The sequence below is a fragment of the Oreochromis aureus genome, linkage group 22 (assembly GCF_013358895.1).
Source record: "Oreochromis aureus strain Israel breed Guangdong linkage group 22, ZZ_aureus, whole genome shotgun sequence".
Lineage (NCBI taxonomy): Eukaryota > Metazoa > Chordata > Actinopteri > Cichliformes > Cichlidae > Oreochromis > Oreochromis aureus.
This window is the reverse complement of record NC_052962.1, coordinates 31,666,762-31,679,659: the sequence shown is the minus strand read 5'-3', so window position 1 is coordinate 31,679,659 and position 12,898 is coordinate 31,666,762. Positions and strand designations below refer to the sequence as shown.

General features: G+C 37.8%; 1 protein-coding gene and 1 long non-coding RNA gene across 2 annotated transcripts in view; both read right to left on the bottom strand.

The window, feature by feature from the left end:
• LOC116309268 (class I histocompatibility antigen, F10 alpha chain-like) overlaps window positions 1–12,898 on the bottom strand; it is a 263,890-nt gene that overhangs the window by 245,285 nt on the left and 5,707 nt on the right. The window lies entirely within an intron of this gene.
• On the bottom strand, window positions 11,219–12,615 carry LOC120435668. The gene is made up of 3 exons (XR_005609813.1): window positions 12,481–12,615; window positions 12,245–12,319; window positions 11,219–11,807 (listed from the first exon to the last, which is right to left on the bottom strand). It is a non-coding gene; the product is annotated as an uncharacterized LOC120435668 (long non-coding RNA).

Here is a 12,898-nt window from a genome sequence, read left to right as displayed (position 1 = left end):
TTAACAGGACTGAGAAGAAAATGTAAAAAAATTTAAATATAATGCAGCACCTGGTGGGGACACAATGGGAATCACAAAAGGCAATTCTAAAAAATGTATGTGCAAGTTTATGTTATTATGTTATTATCAGTTTGTATTGAGGCACAATCGGCTTTGCAGCATTTAGCTGAACTGAGCAGAGTATAGACGTCTACACTTCAGTATTTTTTCTGTGATCTGTCACTAGTGGCACTAGTTAGATGATGTGCTGTGATCATGAGCCGTTTCTCTGTTCCTTTCCCATCATTCTGGTATAACCATTAGTTTATCTGTCCAATGATTTATTTATTTTATTTTCTACATTTCTGTGCACGCTGTTTTAGATGTTTTCTGGGAAAGTCTTCCTGTTCTTGAGTAAAACTAGTGTTTTGTACCTTGTTGTAAACCCTCTGTATTTACATTAATTAATTACATTAATGGTTCTCTTGACTGCAGACCACGACAATGATCTACCTAACTCATCAAGTGTTATTGGCTTGGTTAGATGTTTTGAGGTTATTGCATTCATGCACTTTAGTTGTCTTCTGTGGTCTTTCAGGCCTTTTGATGTTGACGAGCTTGTCAGTGCATTCATTCTTTTTAATAACGCACCAGATTGTTGATTCTCCATGATGTTGTTTCTCTCCATAACTTGCGCTAAAATCACTTTGGGCTTTATATTAAAAAATTACAGCTATTTTACTCATACTTATATAAAAGCTATTCAAAATAATAATAGTTTGACTTTCATTACACTGCAGACCAGCACCTACCAGGAACAAACCTGACAACAATCTGCTGGCAATGCTAAATTTGTATGATTGTACACAGACCAGTAAAATCTAAGAACAGCTTCAGCTGTTCTACAGGCAGTTATAGCATAAAGCTTCATTCATGCTTTCCTCATGGCATAGTCACATAAAGCTAACACTTCTTTTGAGAATATTTTCAAGCCAAACGCTGGACAGTCACATCAGCAGGTGGAGTTTTTCCTACTTACAGGAGGATCGTTGCTGCTTGGATTATATCCTGCGTTGTTGTCCATCAGGATTATTTTTAAATGAATTGCTTTTTCTGGTAACTCAAATTTACAGTCACAGACAAAAGACAAACAAATTATTAAATTTGTGTGATTTTCCAGTTTGAAAGCAAAGAGGTACAGTGGTCAGCACAAATCACCTGATTTAATTATATGGTTTTTCCTTGGTTCAGTGTTTTTTTTCTTTCTACAGTCTAAAGAAGTTAGATTGTGGTTTGTAATCGGACACGATGTGGTTGTGAATATATAGTTGTCTGTGCTGCAACGTGTCTGGTTCCCATGGCTGCAAAACAAGCTTGCATCATCATTCCTCCACCACCATGTTGAAAATTGATATGCTGTGTTTATTTATTTGTTCCTCAACATGGTGCTGTGCATTAAGGCCAAACATTTCCACTTTGGTATTTTCTGTTGAAACTTTAAAATTTAATCTGCACTGGAATTTAGAACGGAGGAGACTTTCACCTGACAACTAACAACTAACCAAACATACCATATTTGTTCAGTCTTTCTCTAATTGTACTCATAAACTTTAACATATAACACGCTAAATGATACCTGTAGATTTGTATAGCTCTTTATTTTATTTACTCTTTATCATGTAGTTTCTCTGAGCACTGCATGGTCTCACCCTGGGGTGAATTTGCAGGGTGAACTGTCCTTGTAAATAATGTAAAGAACAATAGCCTACTGCATTATACAATACAAAATTATACAAGAGACAGATACACAGTTAGGAGGAAATTTCAATATTGTGTTAAATTCACGAGTCGCCCCTTATTCTTATTTCTTTATATTTTCTCCAGGCTCCAGCTCTCCAGGCTTTTAGAAAGTCTTTCAAAGTGTTTCTTCTTATTCCCAAAGAGCTATGAGCTGAAAACTTACATCTCAGAATATCTTAGCATCATGTGCGGTGTGCCTAAAAAACTGTCTATAGTTTATGGTCTATAGTCTCTGTGTAATATCTTCACAGAGAACAGAAAAATCAGCTTTGAACGTCCTCATAAAACCTCATAAAAGAAATGACAAGAAAGCTGCCCAAGAGTCTTTGTTAAAGAATAAAGGTGATCATACCGAATGTTCACTTTCAAGCTTGTCAGAATTATACAGAGTCTCTTTTTGCCTCATATACTGAATTTATACTTTTGTTTGTATGTTTGTTCATTTTTCCATAAATCATTGCACCTATTCCTAATAAGTATTTTTTTTTTAAATGACAGATAGCTCAAGACTTTTACAGACTTCTTTATATTTTGAGATAAAATGTGAGATGTTTAGTTACTCCTCGGCCTCCTTTAGCAGTAATGATACCTGTAACAAATGTAGCATATTTGCAGCTCTGGAGGCCAGGATTACTGAATTGGAGACTCGGCCAGCACCCTTCATTCACCCGTAGCTAGCCAGGCCCCTGTAGCTGGTGCAGCCGAAGATAGCGTGAGCCCTGCTAGCTGTTCCCCGGCAGACCCCAAGCAGCTGGGGAAAGAGGGCGGCTGGGTGACGGTGAGGAGGAAGCATAGTCTTAAACTGAAGCCCCAGGTACACCACCAACCTGTTCATGTGTTAACTGTTTTTCCCCACTCGGCGACACACCCGCCGGGGTCAAACTCTGGTAATTGGTGATTCTGTTCTCAGACATGTGAAGCTAGAGACACCGCAACCATAGTCAATTGTCTTCCAGGGGCCAGAGCAGGCGACATTGAAGGAAATTTAAAACTGCTGGCTAAGGGTAAACGTAAATACAGTAAGATCATAATTCACGCCGGCAGTAATGACACCCGTTACGCCAATCGGAGGTCACTAAAATCAATATTGAATCGGTGTGTAACTTTGCCAAAACAATGTCGGACTCTGTAGTTTTCTCTGGTCCCTCCCAATCAGACCAGGAGTGACATGTTTAGCTGCATGTTCTTCTTAAATTGCTGGCTGTCTGAGTGGTGTCCCAGAAACGATGTGGGCTTCATAGATAATTGGCAAACCTTCTGGAGGAAACCTGGTCTTGTTAGGAGAGACGGCATCCATCCCACTTTGGATGGAGCAGCTCTCATTTCTAGAAATATGGACCAATTTATTAAACCCCCAAAATATGACTATCCAGAGTTGGGACCAGGAAGCAGAGATGCAGTCTTACACGCCTCTCTGCAGCTTCTCTCCTCCTGCTACCCCCAAAACCCATCTCCATTGAGACTGTGTCAGCTCCCAAACAGACAAAAAACAAACCAAAAACCAGCAATAAACAACTTAAACATAAAAATCACAAAAGAAAGAACAATACAGTATCCACATCTGAACCAAAGAGTAAAACAGTGAAATGTGGATTATTAAATATTAGGTCTCTCTCCTCCAAGTCTCTGTTAGTACATGACTTAATAATTGATCAACAAATCGATTTACTCTGCCTTACAGAAACCTGGTTGCAGCAGGATGATTATGTTAGTTTAAATGAATCAACACCCCGAGTCATTCTAACTACCAGAAACCTCGAAGCACAGGCCGAGGGGGCGGTGTGGCAGCAATTTTCACACCAGTCTATTAATTAACGAAAGACCAAGACAGACTTTTAATTCATTTGAAAGCCTGATGCTTAGCCTTGTCCAACCCAGCTGTAAAACTCAGAAACCAGTCTTACTTGTTATCATCTATCGTCCACCTGGGCCTTACACAGAGTTTCTCTCTGATTTCTCAGACTTTTTATCTGATTTAGTGCTCAGCTCAGATAAAATAATTATTGTGGGTGATTTTAACATCCATGTAGATGCTAAAAATGACAGCCTCAACATCGCATTTAATCTGTTATTAGACTCAATTGGCTTCTCTCAAAATGTAAAAGAACCCACCCACCACTTTAATCACACTCTAGATCTCATTTTAACATATGACATAGAAACTGAACATTTAACAGTGTTTCCTGAAAACCCTCTGCTGTCTGATCATTTCCTGATAACATTTACATTTACAATAATTGATTACACAGCAGTGGAGAGTAGACTTTATCAAAGTAGATGTCTTTCTGAAAGTGCTGTAACTAAGTTTAAGAATATAATCCACCCACTGTTATCATCTTCAATGCCCTGTACCAACATAGAGCAGAGCAGCTATCTGAACGCTACTCCAACAGAGGTCGATTATCTTGTTAATAATTTTACCTCCTCACTACGCATTTACTCTGGATACTGTAGCTCCTGTGAAAACTAAGGCCTCAAATCCGAGTACCTGACTCCGTGGTATAATTCTCAAACACGTAGCCTAAAGCAGATAACTCGTAAGCTGGAGAGGAAATGGCGTGTCACAAATTTAGAGGATCATCATTTAGCCTGGAGAAAGAGTTTGCTGCTTTATAAGAAAGCCCTCCGCAAAGCCAGAACATCTTACTATTCGTCACTGATTGAAGAAAATAAGAACAACCTCAGGTTTCTCTTCAGCACTGTAGCCAGGCTGACAAAAAGTCAGAGCTCTACTGAGCCAACAATCCCTTTAACGTTAACTAGTAATGACTTCATGAACTTCTTCACAAATAAAATTTTTATCATTAGAGAAAAAATTACCAATAATCATCCCACAGATGTAATATTATCTACAGCTACTCTCAGTACCATTGATGTTAAGTTAGACTCTTTTCTCCAATTGATCTTTCTGAGTTAATTTCAATAATTAATTCCTCCAAACCATCAACGTGTCTTTTAGACCCCATTCCTACAAAACTGCTCAAAGAAGTCCTGCCATTAATTAATGCTTCAATCTTAAATATGATCAACCTATCTCTAATAATCGGCTATGTACCACAGGCCTTCAAGCTGGCTGTAGTTAAACCTTTACTTAAAAGCCATCTCTAGACCCAGCAGTCTTAGCTAATTATAGGCCAATCTCCAACCTTCCTTTTATATCAAAAATCCTTGAAAGAGTAGTTGTCAAACAGCTAACAGATCATCTGCAGAGGAATGGCTTATTTGAAGAGTTTCAGTCAGGTTTCAGAGCTCATCACAGCACAGAAACAGCTTTAGTGAAGGTTACAAATGATCTTCTTATGGCCTCTGACAGTGGACTCATCTCTGTGCTTGTCCTGCTAGACCTCAGTGCTGCGTTTGATACTGTTGACCATAATATCCTATTAGAGCGATTAGAACATGCTGTAGGTATTACAGGTACTGCACTGCAGTGGTTTGTATCATATCTATCTAATAGACTCCAATTTGTGCATGTAAATGGAGAGTCCTCTTCACACACTAAGGTCAATTATGGAGTTCCACAGGGTTCAGTGCTAGGACCAATTCTGTTTACATTATACATGCTTCCCTTAGGCAGCATCATTAGAAGACATAGCATAAATTTTCACTGCTATGCAGATGACACGCAGCTCTATCTATCCATGAAGCCAGGTAACACACACCAATTAGTTAAACTGCAGGAATGTCTTAAAGACATAAAGACCTGGATGGCCGCTAACTTTCTGCTTCTTAATTCAGATAAAACTGAGGTTATTGTACTCGGCCCTGAAAATCTTAGAAATATGGTATCTAAGCAGATTCTTACTCTGGATGGCATTACCTTGGCCTCCAGTAATGCTGTGAGAAACCTTGGAGTCATTTTTGACCAGGACATGTCCTTCAATGCACATATTAAACAAATATGCAGGACTGCTTTCTTCCATTTGCGCAACATCTCTAAAATTAGAAATATCCTGTCTCAGAGTGACGCTGAAAAACCAGTTCATGCATTTATTACTTCCAGGCTGGACTACTGTAATTCACTATTATCAGGATGTCCTAAAAACTCGCTGAAAAGCCTTCAGCTAATCCAAAATGCTGCAGCAAGAGTACTGACAGGGACTAGGAAGAGAGAGCATATTTCTCCTGTTTTGGCTTCCCTTCATTGACTTCCTGTTAAATCCAGAATTGAATTCTTAAATAGAATTGAGGTCTTAAATAATCAGGCCCCATCTTATCTTAATGACCTTGTAGTGCCATATCACCCTATTAGAGCACTTCGCTCTCGCTCTGCAGGCTTACTTGCTGTTCCTAGAGTATTTAAAAGTAGAATGGGAGGGAGAGCCTTCAGTTTTCAGGCCCCTCTTCTGTGGAACCAGCTTCCAGTTTGGATTCGGGAGACAGACACTATCTCTACTTTCAAGATTAGGCTTCAAACTTTCCTTTTTGCTAAAGCATATAGTTAGGGCTGGACCAGGTGACCCTGAATCCTCCCTTAGTTATGCTGCAATAGACGTGAGCTGCCGGGATTCCCATGATGCATTGAGTTTTTCCTTTCCAGTCACCTTTGTCACTCACTATGTGTTAATAGACCTCTCTGCATCAAATCATATCTGTTATTAACCTCTGTCTCTCTTCCACAGCATGTCTTTTATCCTGTTTTCCTTCTTTCACCCCAACCGGTCGCAGCAGATGGCCCCGCCCCTCCCTGAGCCTGGTTCTGCCGGAGGTTCCTTCCTGTTAAAGGGAGTTTTCCTTCCCACTGTTGCCAAAGTGCTTGCTCATAGGGGTCATATGATTGTTAGGTTTTCTCTGTATTTATTATTGTGCGATCTACTGTACAATATAAAGCACCTTGAGGCGACTTTTGTTGTGATTTGGCGCTATATAAATAAAATTGAATTGAAAATTGAATTGAATCATATCCGGTGTGATTTCTGTCAAATTGCTCTTATTTTTAAGGACAAAGCCACCAAAGGTGTTTTAAATAAACAGATAATGAACTAGCATATTATAGCTACTTGTAAAGTGGATGAAGCATTCAACACAACAGAGAGTGAACAAAGGGCAGATCTGCAAAATGAATGTACATCAGCATCTGATCTAACCTATTTTTAGCAGATAACTCCTCATATGTTCCAGATATTTTTGCCACTCCTGGGTGAAGTAGCTGCTCTAACAAAGCTTTGTTACTGTCACTCTTCGTTTTACTTTCAAAGGCCTGCTGTTCTTGAGTTATTAGTATTTGCATGTAGTGATATAGTCTTCTCTGTCATAGACTGATCATAACTGTTAAGTTCTTCACTCACACCATCCTATTCACAACTGGTCTCTGTGGGACACAGACTGCAGTCGACAGAGTGAAATCTAGGACAGTCACATACAGTGGTATGCAAAGGTTTGGGCATCCCTGATCACTTCCATGATTTTTCTTCATAAATCTTTGGTTGTTTGGATCAGCAATTTCAGTTAAATATATCATACAGCATAATAACACAATTATATTTGAGAAGTGAAATGAAGTTTTTAGGATTTACAGAAAGTGTGCAATAGTTACTTAAACAGAATTAGGCAGGTACATAAATTTGGGCACCCTTATTGTTTTATTGATTTAAATACCTTTAGCGCTAATTATTGGAACACAAAGTTTGTTTGGTAAGCTCATTGACCCTTGACCTACATACACAAAGTTTGTTTGGTGAATCCAATCATGAGAGAGGGTATTTATGGCGGCCAATTGCAAGTTTTTCTCCTCTTTGCATCTTCTCTGAAGAGTGGCAACATGGGAGCCTCAAAACAACTCTCAAATGACCTGAAAACAAGGATTGTTCAACATCATGGTTTAGGGGAAGGATACAAAAAGCTATCTCTGAGATTTCAGCTGTTAGCTTCCACTGTGAGGAACATAGTGAGGAAATGGAAGACCACAGGCACAGTTCTAGTTAAGGCCCGAAGTGACAGGTCAAGTAAAATCTTAGATAAGCAGAGGCAAAGGATGGTGAGAACAGTCACAGTCAACCCACAGACCAGCTCCAAAGACCTGCAACATCATCCTGCTGCAGATGGAGTCACTGTGCATCGTTCAACTATTCAGCGCACTTTGCACAAGGAGATGCTGTATGGGAGAGTAATGCAGAAGAAGCCTTTTCTGTGCACATGCCACAAACAGAGTCGTTTGAGGTTTGCTAAAGCACATTTGGACAAGCCAGCTTCGTTTTGGAATAAGGTGCTGTAGACTGATGAAACTAAAATTGAGTTATTTAGACATAACAAGAGGCGGTTGGCTCCCTGTTTTATCTCCTCCTGATGGGATGGGGCAGAAAACCTCTCCGGTATGCTCTGTTCTCTTCTAATCAGACAAAGAAGGCCATGACTCTCTGAAAACAGTATTTATTATAACTCAGCAGTATAATGCATCATAAAACAATATCATTCATTCACAATAAATCAGCAATCTAATGTAATGCAAATCAGTTTAATAACTGTAATAGTTATCACCTTCTTCTAAGTCAGGAGAATAATGCAAACTAAAACTACATAATAATTTCACAATCTTTAATTAGGGGTATGACGTGGCATAGCATAATATAATAATCTCACACTACCCACAGTAAAATGTGGTGACGGTTCCATCATGCTGTGGGGCTGTGTGTCCAGTGCAGTTACTGGGAATCTTGTTAAAGTTGAGGGTCGCATAGATTCCAGTCAGTATCAGCAGATTCTTGAGAACAATGTTCAAGAATCAGTCACAAAGTTGAAGTTTGGCCAGGGCTGGATATTTCAACAAGACAACAACCCTAAACACTGCTCAAAGTCTACTAAGGCATTCATGCAGAGGAACAAGGACAATGTTCTGGAACGACCATCTCAGTCCCCAGACCTGAATATTATTGAAAATCTATGGTGTGACTTAAAGCGGACTGTCCATGCTGGGAAACCATCAAACCTGACTGAACTGGAGATGTTTTGTAGAATCCAGACTCTCATTGGAAGCTATAGGAAGCATTTAGAGGCTGTTATTTCTGCAAAAGGAGGATCTACTAAATATTGATGTAATATTTCTGTTGGGGTGCCCAAATTTATACACCTGCCTAATTTAGTTTAAGTAACTATTGCACACTTTCTGTAAATCCTATAAACGTCTTTTCACTTCTCAAATATCATTATGTTTGTCTGCTGTATGATATATTTAACTGAAATTGCTGATCCAAACAACCAAAGATTTATGAAGAAAAATCATGGAAATTATCAGGGGTGCCCAAACTTTTGCATACCACTGTACTAACAGCTAATATCACATCTTTACCACAGATAAACTTAGACAGACAGCAAAATCAGGCATTTACATTTATTGTTGGTTTGATTTTTTATTAATCCCAGTTTGTTGCATCTAAGAAATACACTGGGATGGAGTTAAACCAAGAAGCGAGCTCTATATGTAGTACTAAAGCAGACACAGATTTTGCTTTTTTTTTATAGTGACCTCAGGCTGAAAAATCCTATCCAATCAGAACTGACCCGAGTGGTTTTACAGAGAGTTTTGTCAGTAAGCACTGACACATTATTACACTTCCTGACATTCTGGATGAAAAGTGTTTGAATTAAGTCATGTGAGATGAGAAATGAGACCTCAGAATATAAAGTACTTTCTAATTTTGTAAATTTTTAGTTTCTTTTCCTTAAATATTAAAATATTGTTCCAGGCAAGGTCATCATCTTTGGATACTTCAACATTTAAGCATAATGTAGATTTATCTACAGAAATTTTTTCTTAAATAATTTTAAAAAGTTTCTTTCAGAGTACAAATAAATAAATTTTATTATAATAAATGTTTTAATTTCTAATATAGCTGCTTTTTTGTTGCAAAAGATGTTGTTAGCCAGAACAATTTAGAGTTTACAGACACTAAAAATAAGAGTAAAAATGTTTTCCAGTGCTTTAAGAATGATTTTTTTTAAAGCTTTGGTGCAGCTCACTGTGCTCAGGGTTTTTTGTCATTCAGCTTTTGGATTTAGTTTCTCCTGGACCTCAGCCTTAAACTCAGAAACACATACTAATCTAACCTGACAGTTTTACTAACATTAAACATATTACTACAATTTTGAAAGAAACACCTTTTAAATCTCACATTGGAGTTCAGAGCACATGGAAATTAGTTTTGCTTGTAGGACGAAGGAGCATTTAGCTCAAAATATAAATAATTTCGCAGCACTTATTGTCCTCTCATGTTTTGAATGTGCAAAGTCTGTTTCTGAATGAATTATATATGTGATATAAATGTAAAGCATAAATACATATAAATGTAAACTTCACAGGACTAAATCTGAATCATTAAATTGTTATCAGTTTGCTTTTTGTTTACAATCATATTTATTCATACTGTGGCTCTACTGGCTTAAAGTTTAGATCTTCTGCTAAACTATCAGCCTACTAAAATAATCTGAGACATGTAGCTGAGAGCATCTCAAGCCTTACACTGTTAAAACACCAAACAGTGGCTATAGATGTAACACCATTTGGTTTTAAGAAGCCTTGATTATTAATGTTTGGAAAACATCATTTCAAAATCTCTGCATTAACAGTTCTTTTAAACTCTGTCAAGCTGGCTGGCGGTCATGTGTCAGTTCAAACAAAGTGGCATCAGACTGGAATTAAATTTTGCCATCAACTGGTAGTCTTTAGTAAATAAAGTCTGAGTTTGTGCCAACACCCTAAAGAACCCAACCCCTCTTGTAGAACATCTGACTAATATTGTTCGTTAATGCTGCTCTCATATACCTGTTCCGAGCAGTACGCTGCGCACGCACGCAATGAGACAGCGCGAAGGTGGGACCTGCCCCCCCGGGAGTGAAGTTGCTTACATGTAATGTCTGCTCAGTTACGCAGTAAACAAAGCTTGCTAGTAATCACGAATCCAGAGTCATTACTGAACATCAAACCCCTCTAAAAGCAGCTGGCTTCCTTTTATACTCTACCTGATTCAGGCGACCATTCTGGAATAGCACAAGTCTATAAAGTGTGGTGTTCCCAAAAGGTTGATTCTGTTCATCTGGACGTAGAGTTTTCAGTGGGAGAAACATTTCGTCACTCATCCAAGTGACTTCTTCAGTCTCAGCTGACTGCAGGTTTCTCCAACCTTATAAACAGTACATTTGCACAATAGCTGAAACCAGTCCACTGAATGAACACTGGGCTGTGAGGTCAGTTCCTTCATCATATGCAAATTGTCAAGTCTAGTGTTGGTAAACCAAATGAAAAAAATAAACATCCACAAAAGCAAACATCGAACCACAATACAACACACACACAATGCTTTTGTCACAAGGACACTTAATGGACTGGAGCTGGCATCATTACACCTAAGCTTACTGAGCTACTATCACAAGTTAAATTGTAGCTAATCCATTAATATTTGGGCTGTATTCATGAAACCTTAGCCGAGTGTACACCTTATTTTTAAAAAAGTCACAGAAATTTGGATTATTTGGGACTTTATTGAAAAGCAAAAGTACAAAAAGGAGAGAAAGAGCAATGCAGTTTTACTGATATATAAACAGAAACAAACCCACCAATGTGTTAAAAACATAACCCACACAAACCTCCAGAATCTCAACTTGAACTAAACTCTAAAATCAAAAACACTCAAAACTTGTCTTAAATCAAACAACAGAGAATAAACATAATCTTCATTAATTAAGAAATAAATCAGACAAAGTAAAATCTTTTAAGGTCTCCTGGAATTCAACACAAGTTTGTCTTTTAAATCAAATTTTAAGTAAACGTACAAGATTTAGAAATATATTATTATGATTCCTTTATCACTGAGCAGTAGCGGTTTTTGATACGGGCGACATGGGCGGTTGCCCGGGGCGGCATAATGGTGGGGGCGGCATCACGGGCATCTGCAAAAAAAAAAAAAAAAATGCTCGTATTCATGCTGCCCCGTCATCAGCCACAGGGAGTGTTTGCCCGGGGCGCCAAACAGGCTAGGACCGCCACTGATCATGTGACAATGTCTCTTTTTTGAATGCAATATATCTCCATAAACCTGCAGACAAAAATTAAACAACATTAAGATTTTGTTAAAACAGTAATTTAGAATAAATATCTGCTACATATTTACTGATAAAAATCATTTACACATAAAGGAACTCTGGTTCAGTCAAATATTTGATTAGAAAACTTTGTGAGCATAAACATTTGTTTTAATCTGGCACAGTTTTATTATACATTAGTTAATAAATAGTTCATTAATGTTGTGCTGTCACTGTTTGTACTTGATAAAACTTTAAAGTTTAACTGGCAAACAGATGTGAATTTTTCAGAAAAGAGTCTTCCTTTTAATAATATAACTTACTATAATTTAACTTTTAGACACTTTTGATGAAAAGTAACTGAAAGTGTTGGTGGAGTTACAGTGTGTTGCAGCAGTTTACAGAAATAAAGAAACAGTTTAACAGCTTTGTTTAAAGTGAAGTAACTCACTGTATGCAAGGTTGTTTGTCCTTTAGACTTTTGGAGCAGGATTCAGTGGCTCCTTGACCGCAGGATCCTTCATAGCTGTAAAAGGTCAGAAACACGTTTTAGTCCACATCCTGTCTGAACTTACATTTGTTTAGAAACAGTCCTGAAAAAGTTATTTACCATAAAATACAGAAAAATACTTTGTGATCTACAGAATGTTTAAGATATAAGAGAAAACAGACACTAGTTTTACTTACGAGGCTGTAAGCATTTGCCTGAAATAAAAGAGAAAATAAACTCTTATAGTTATAATATTTTATGCGTTTCTTTTGTCATATTATAATGTAATTCATATTTCCATGACACCGTGCCTGTGCTACTTATACACTTTTGTATAAGAGCATTAACTAAAAATGATTTTATTTCAGTTTTTGTCTCTCACTTGTTTTCAGTTTGTAGACAACGATTCCAATCACAGCGCCAAGGACAGCAACCACAGCAACAATGGCAATGATGATGGTGAGATTATTTCCTGTAGATCCTGTAAATCAACAACAACAAACAAATCACTACCTGAAGCAGTAAATAGAATTATCAGTTTCAACTAGATAAAAATAATGGAAAAAATATTAAGAAAATAAAAGACCAGCAGCTGCACGACAAACACAGAATCCA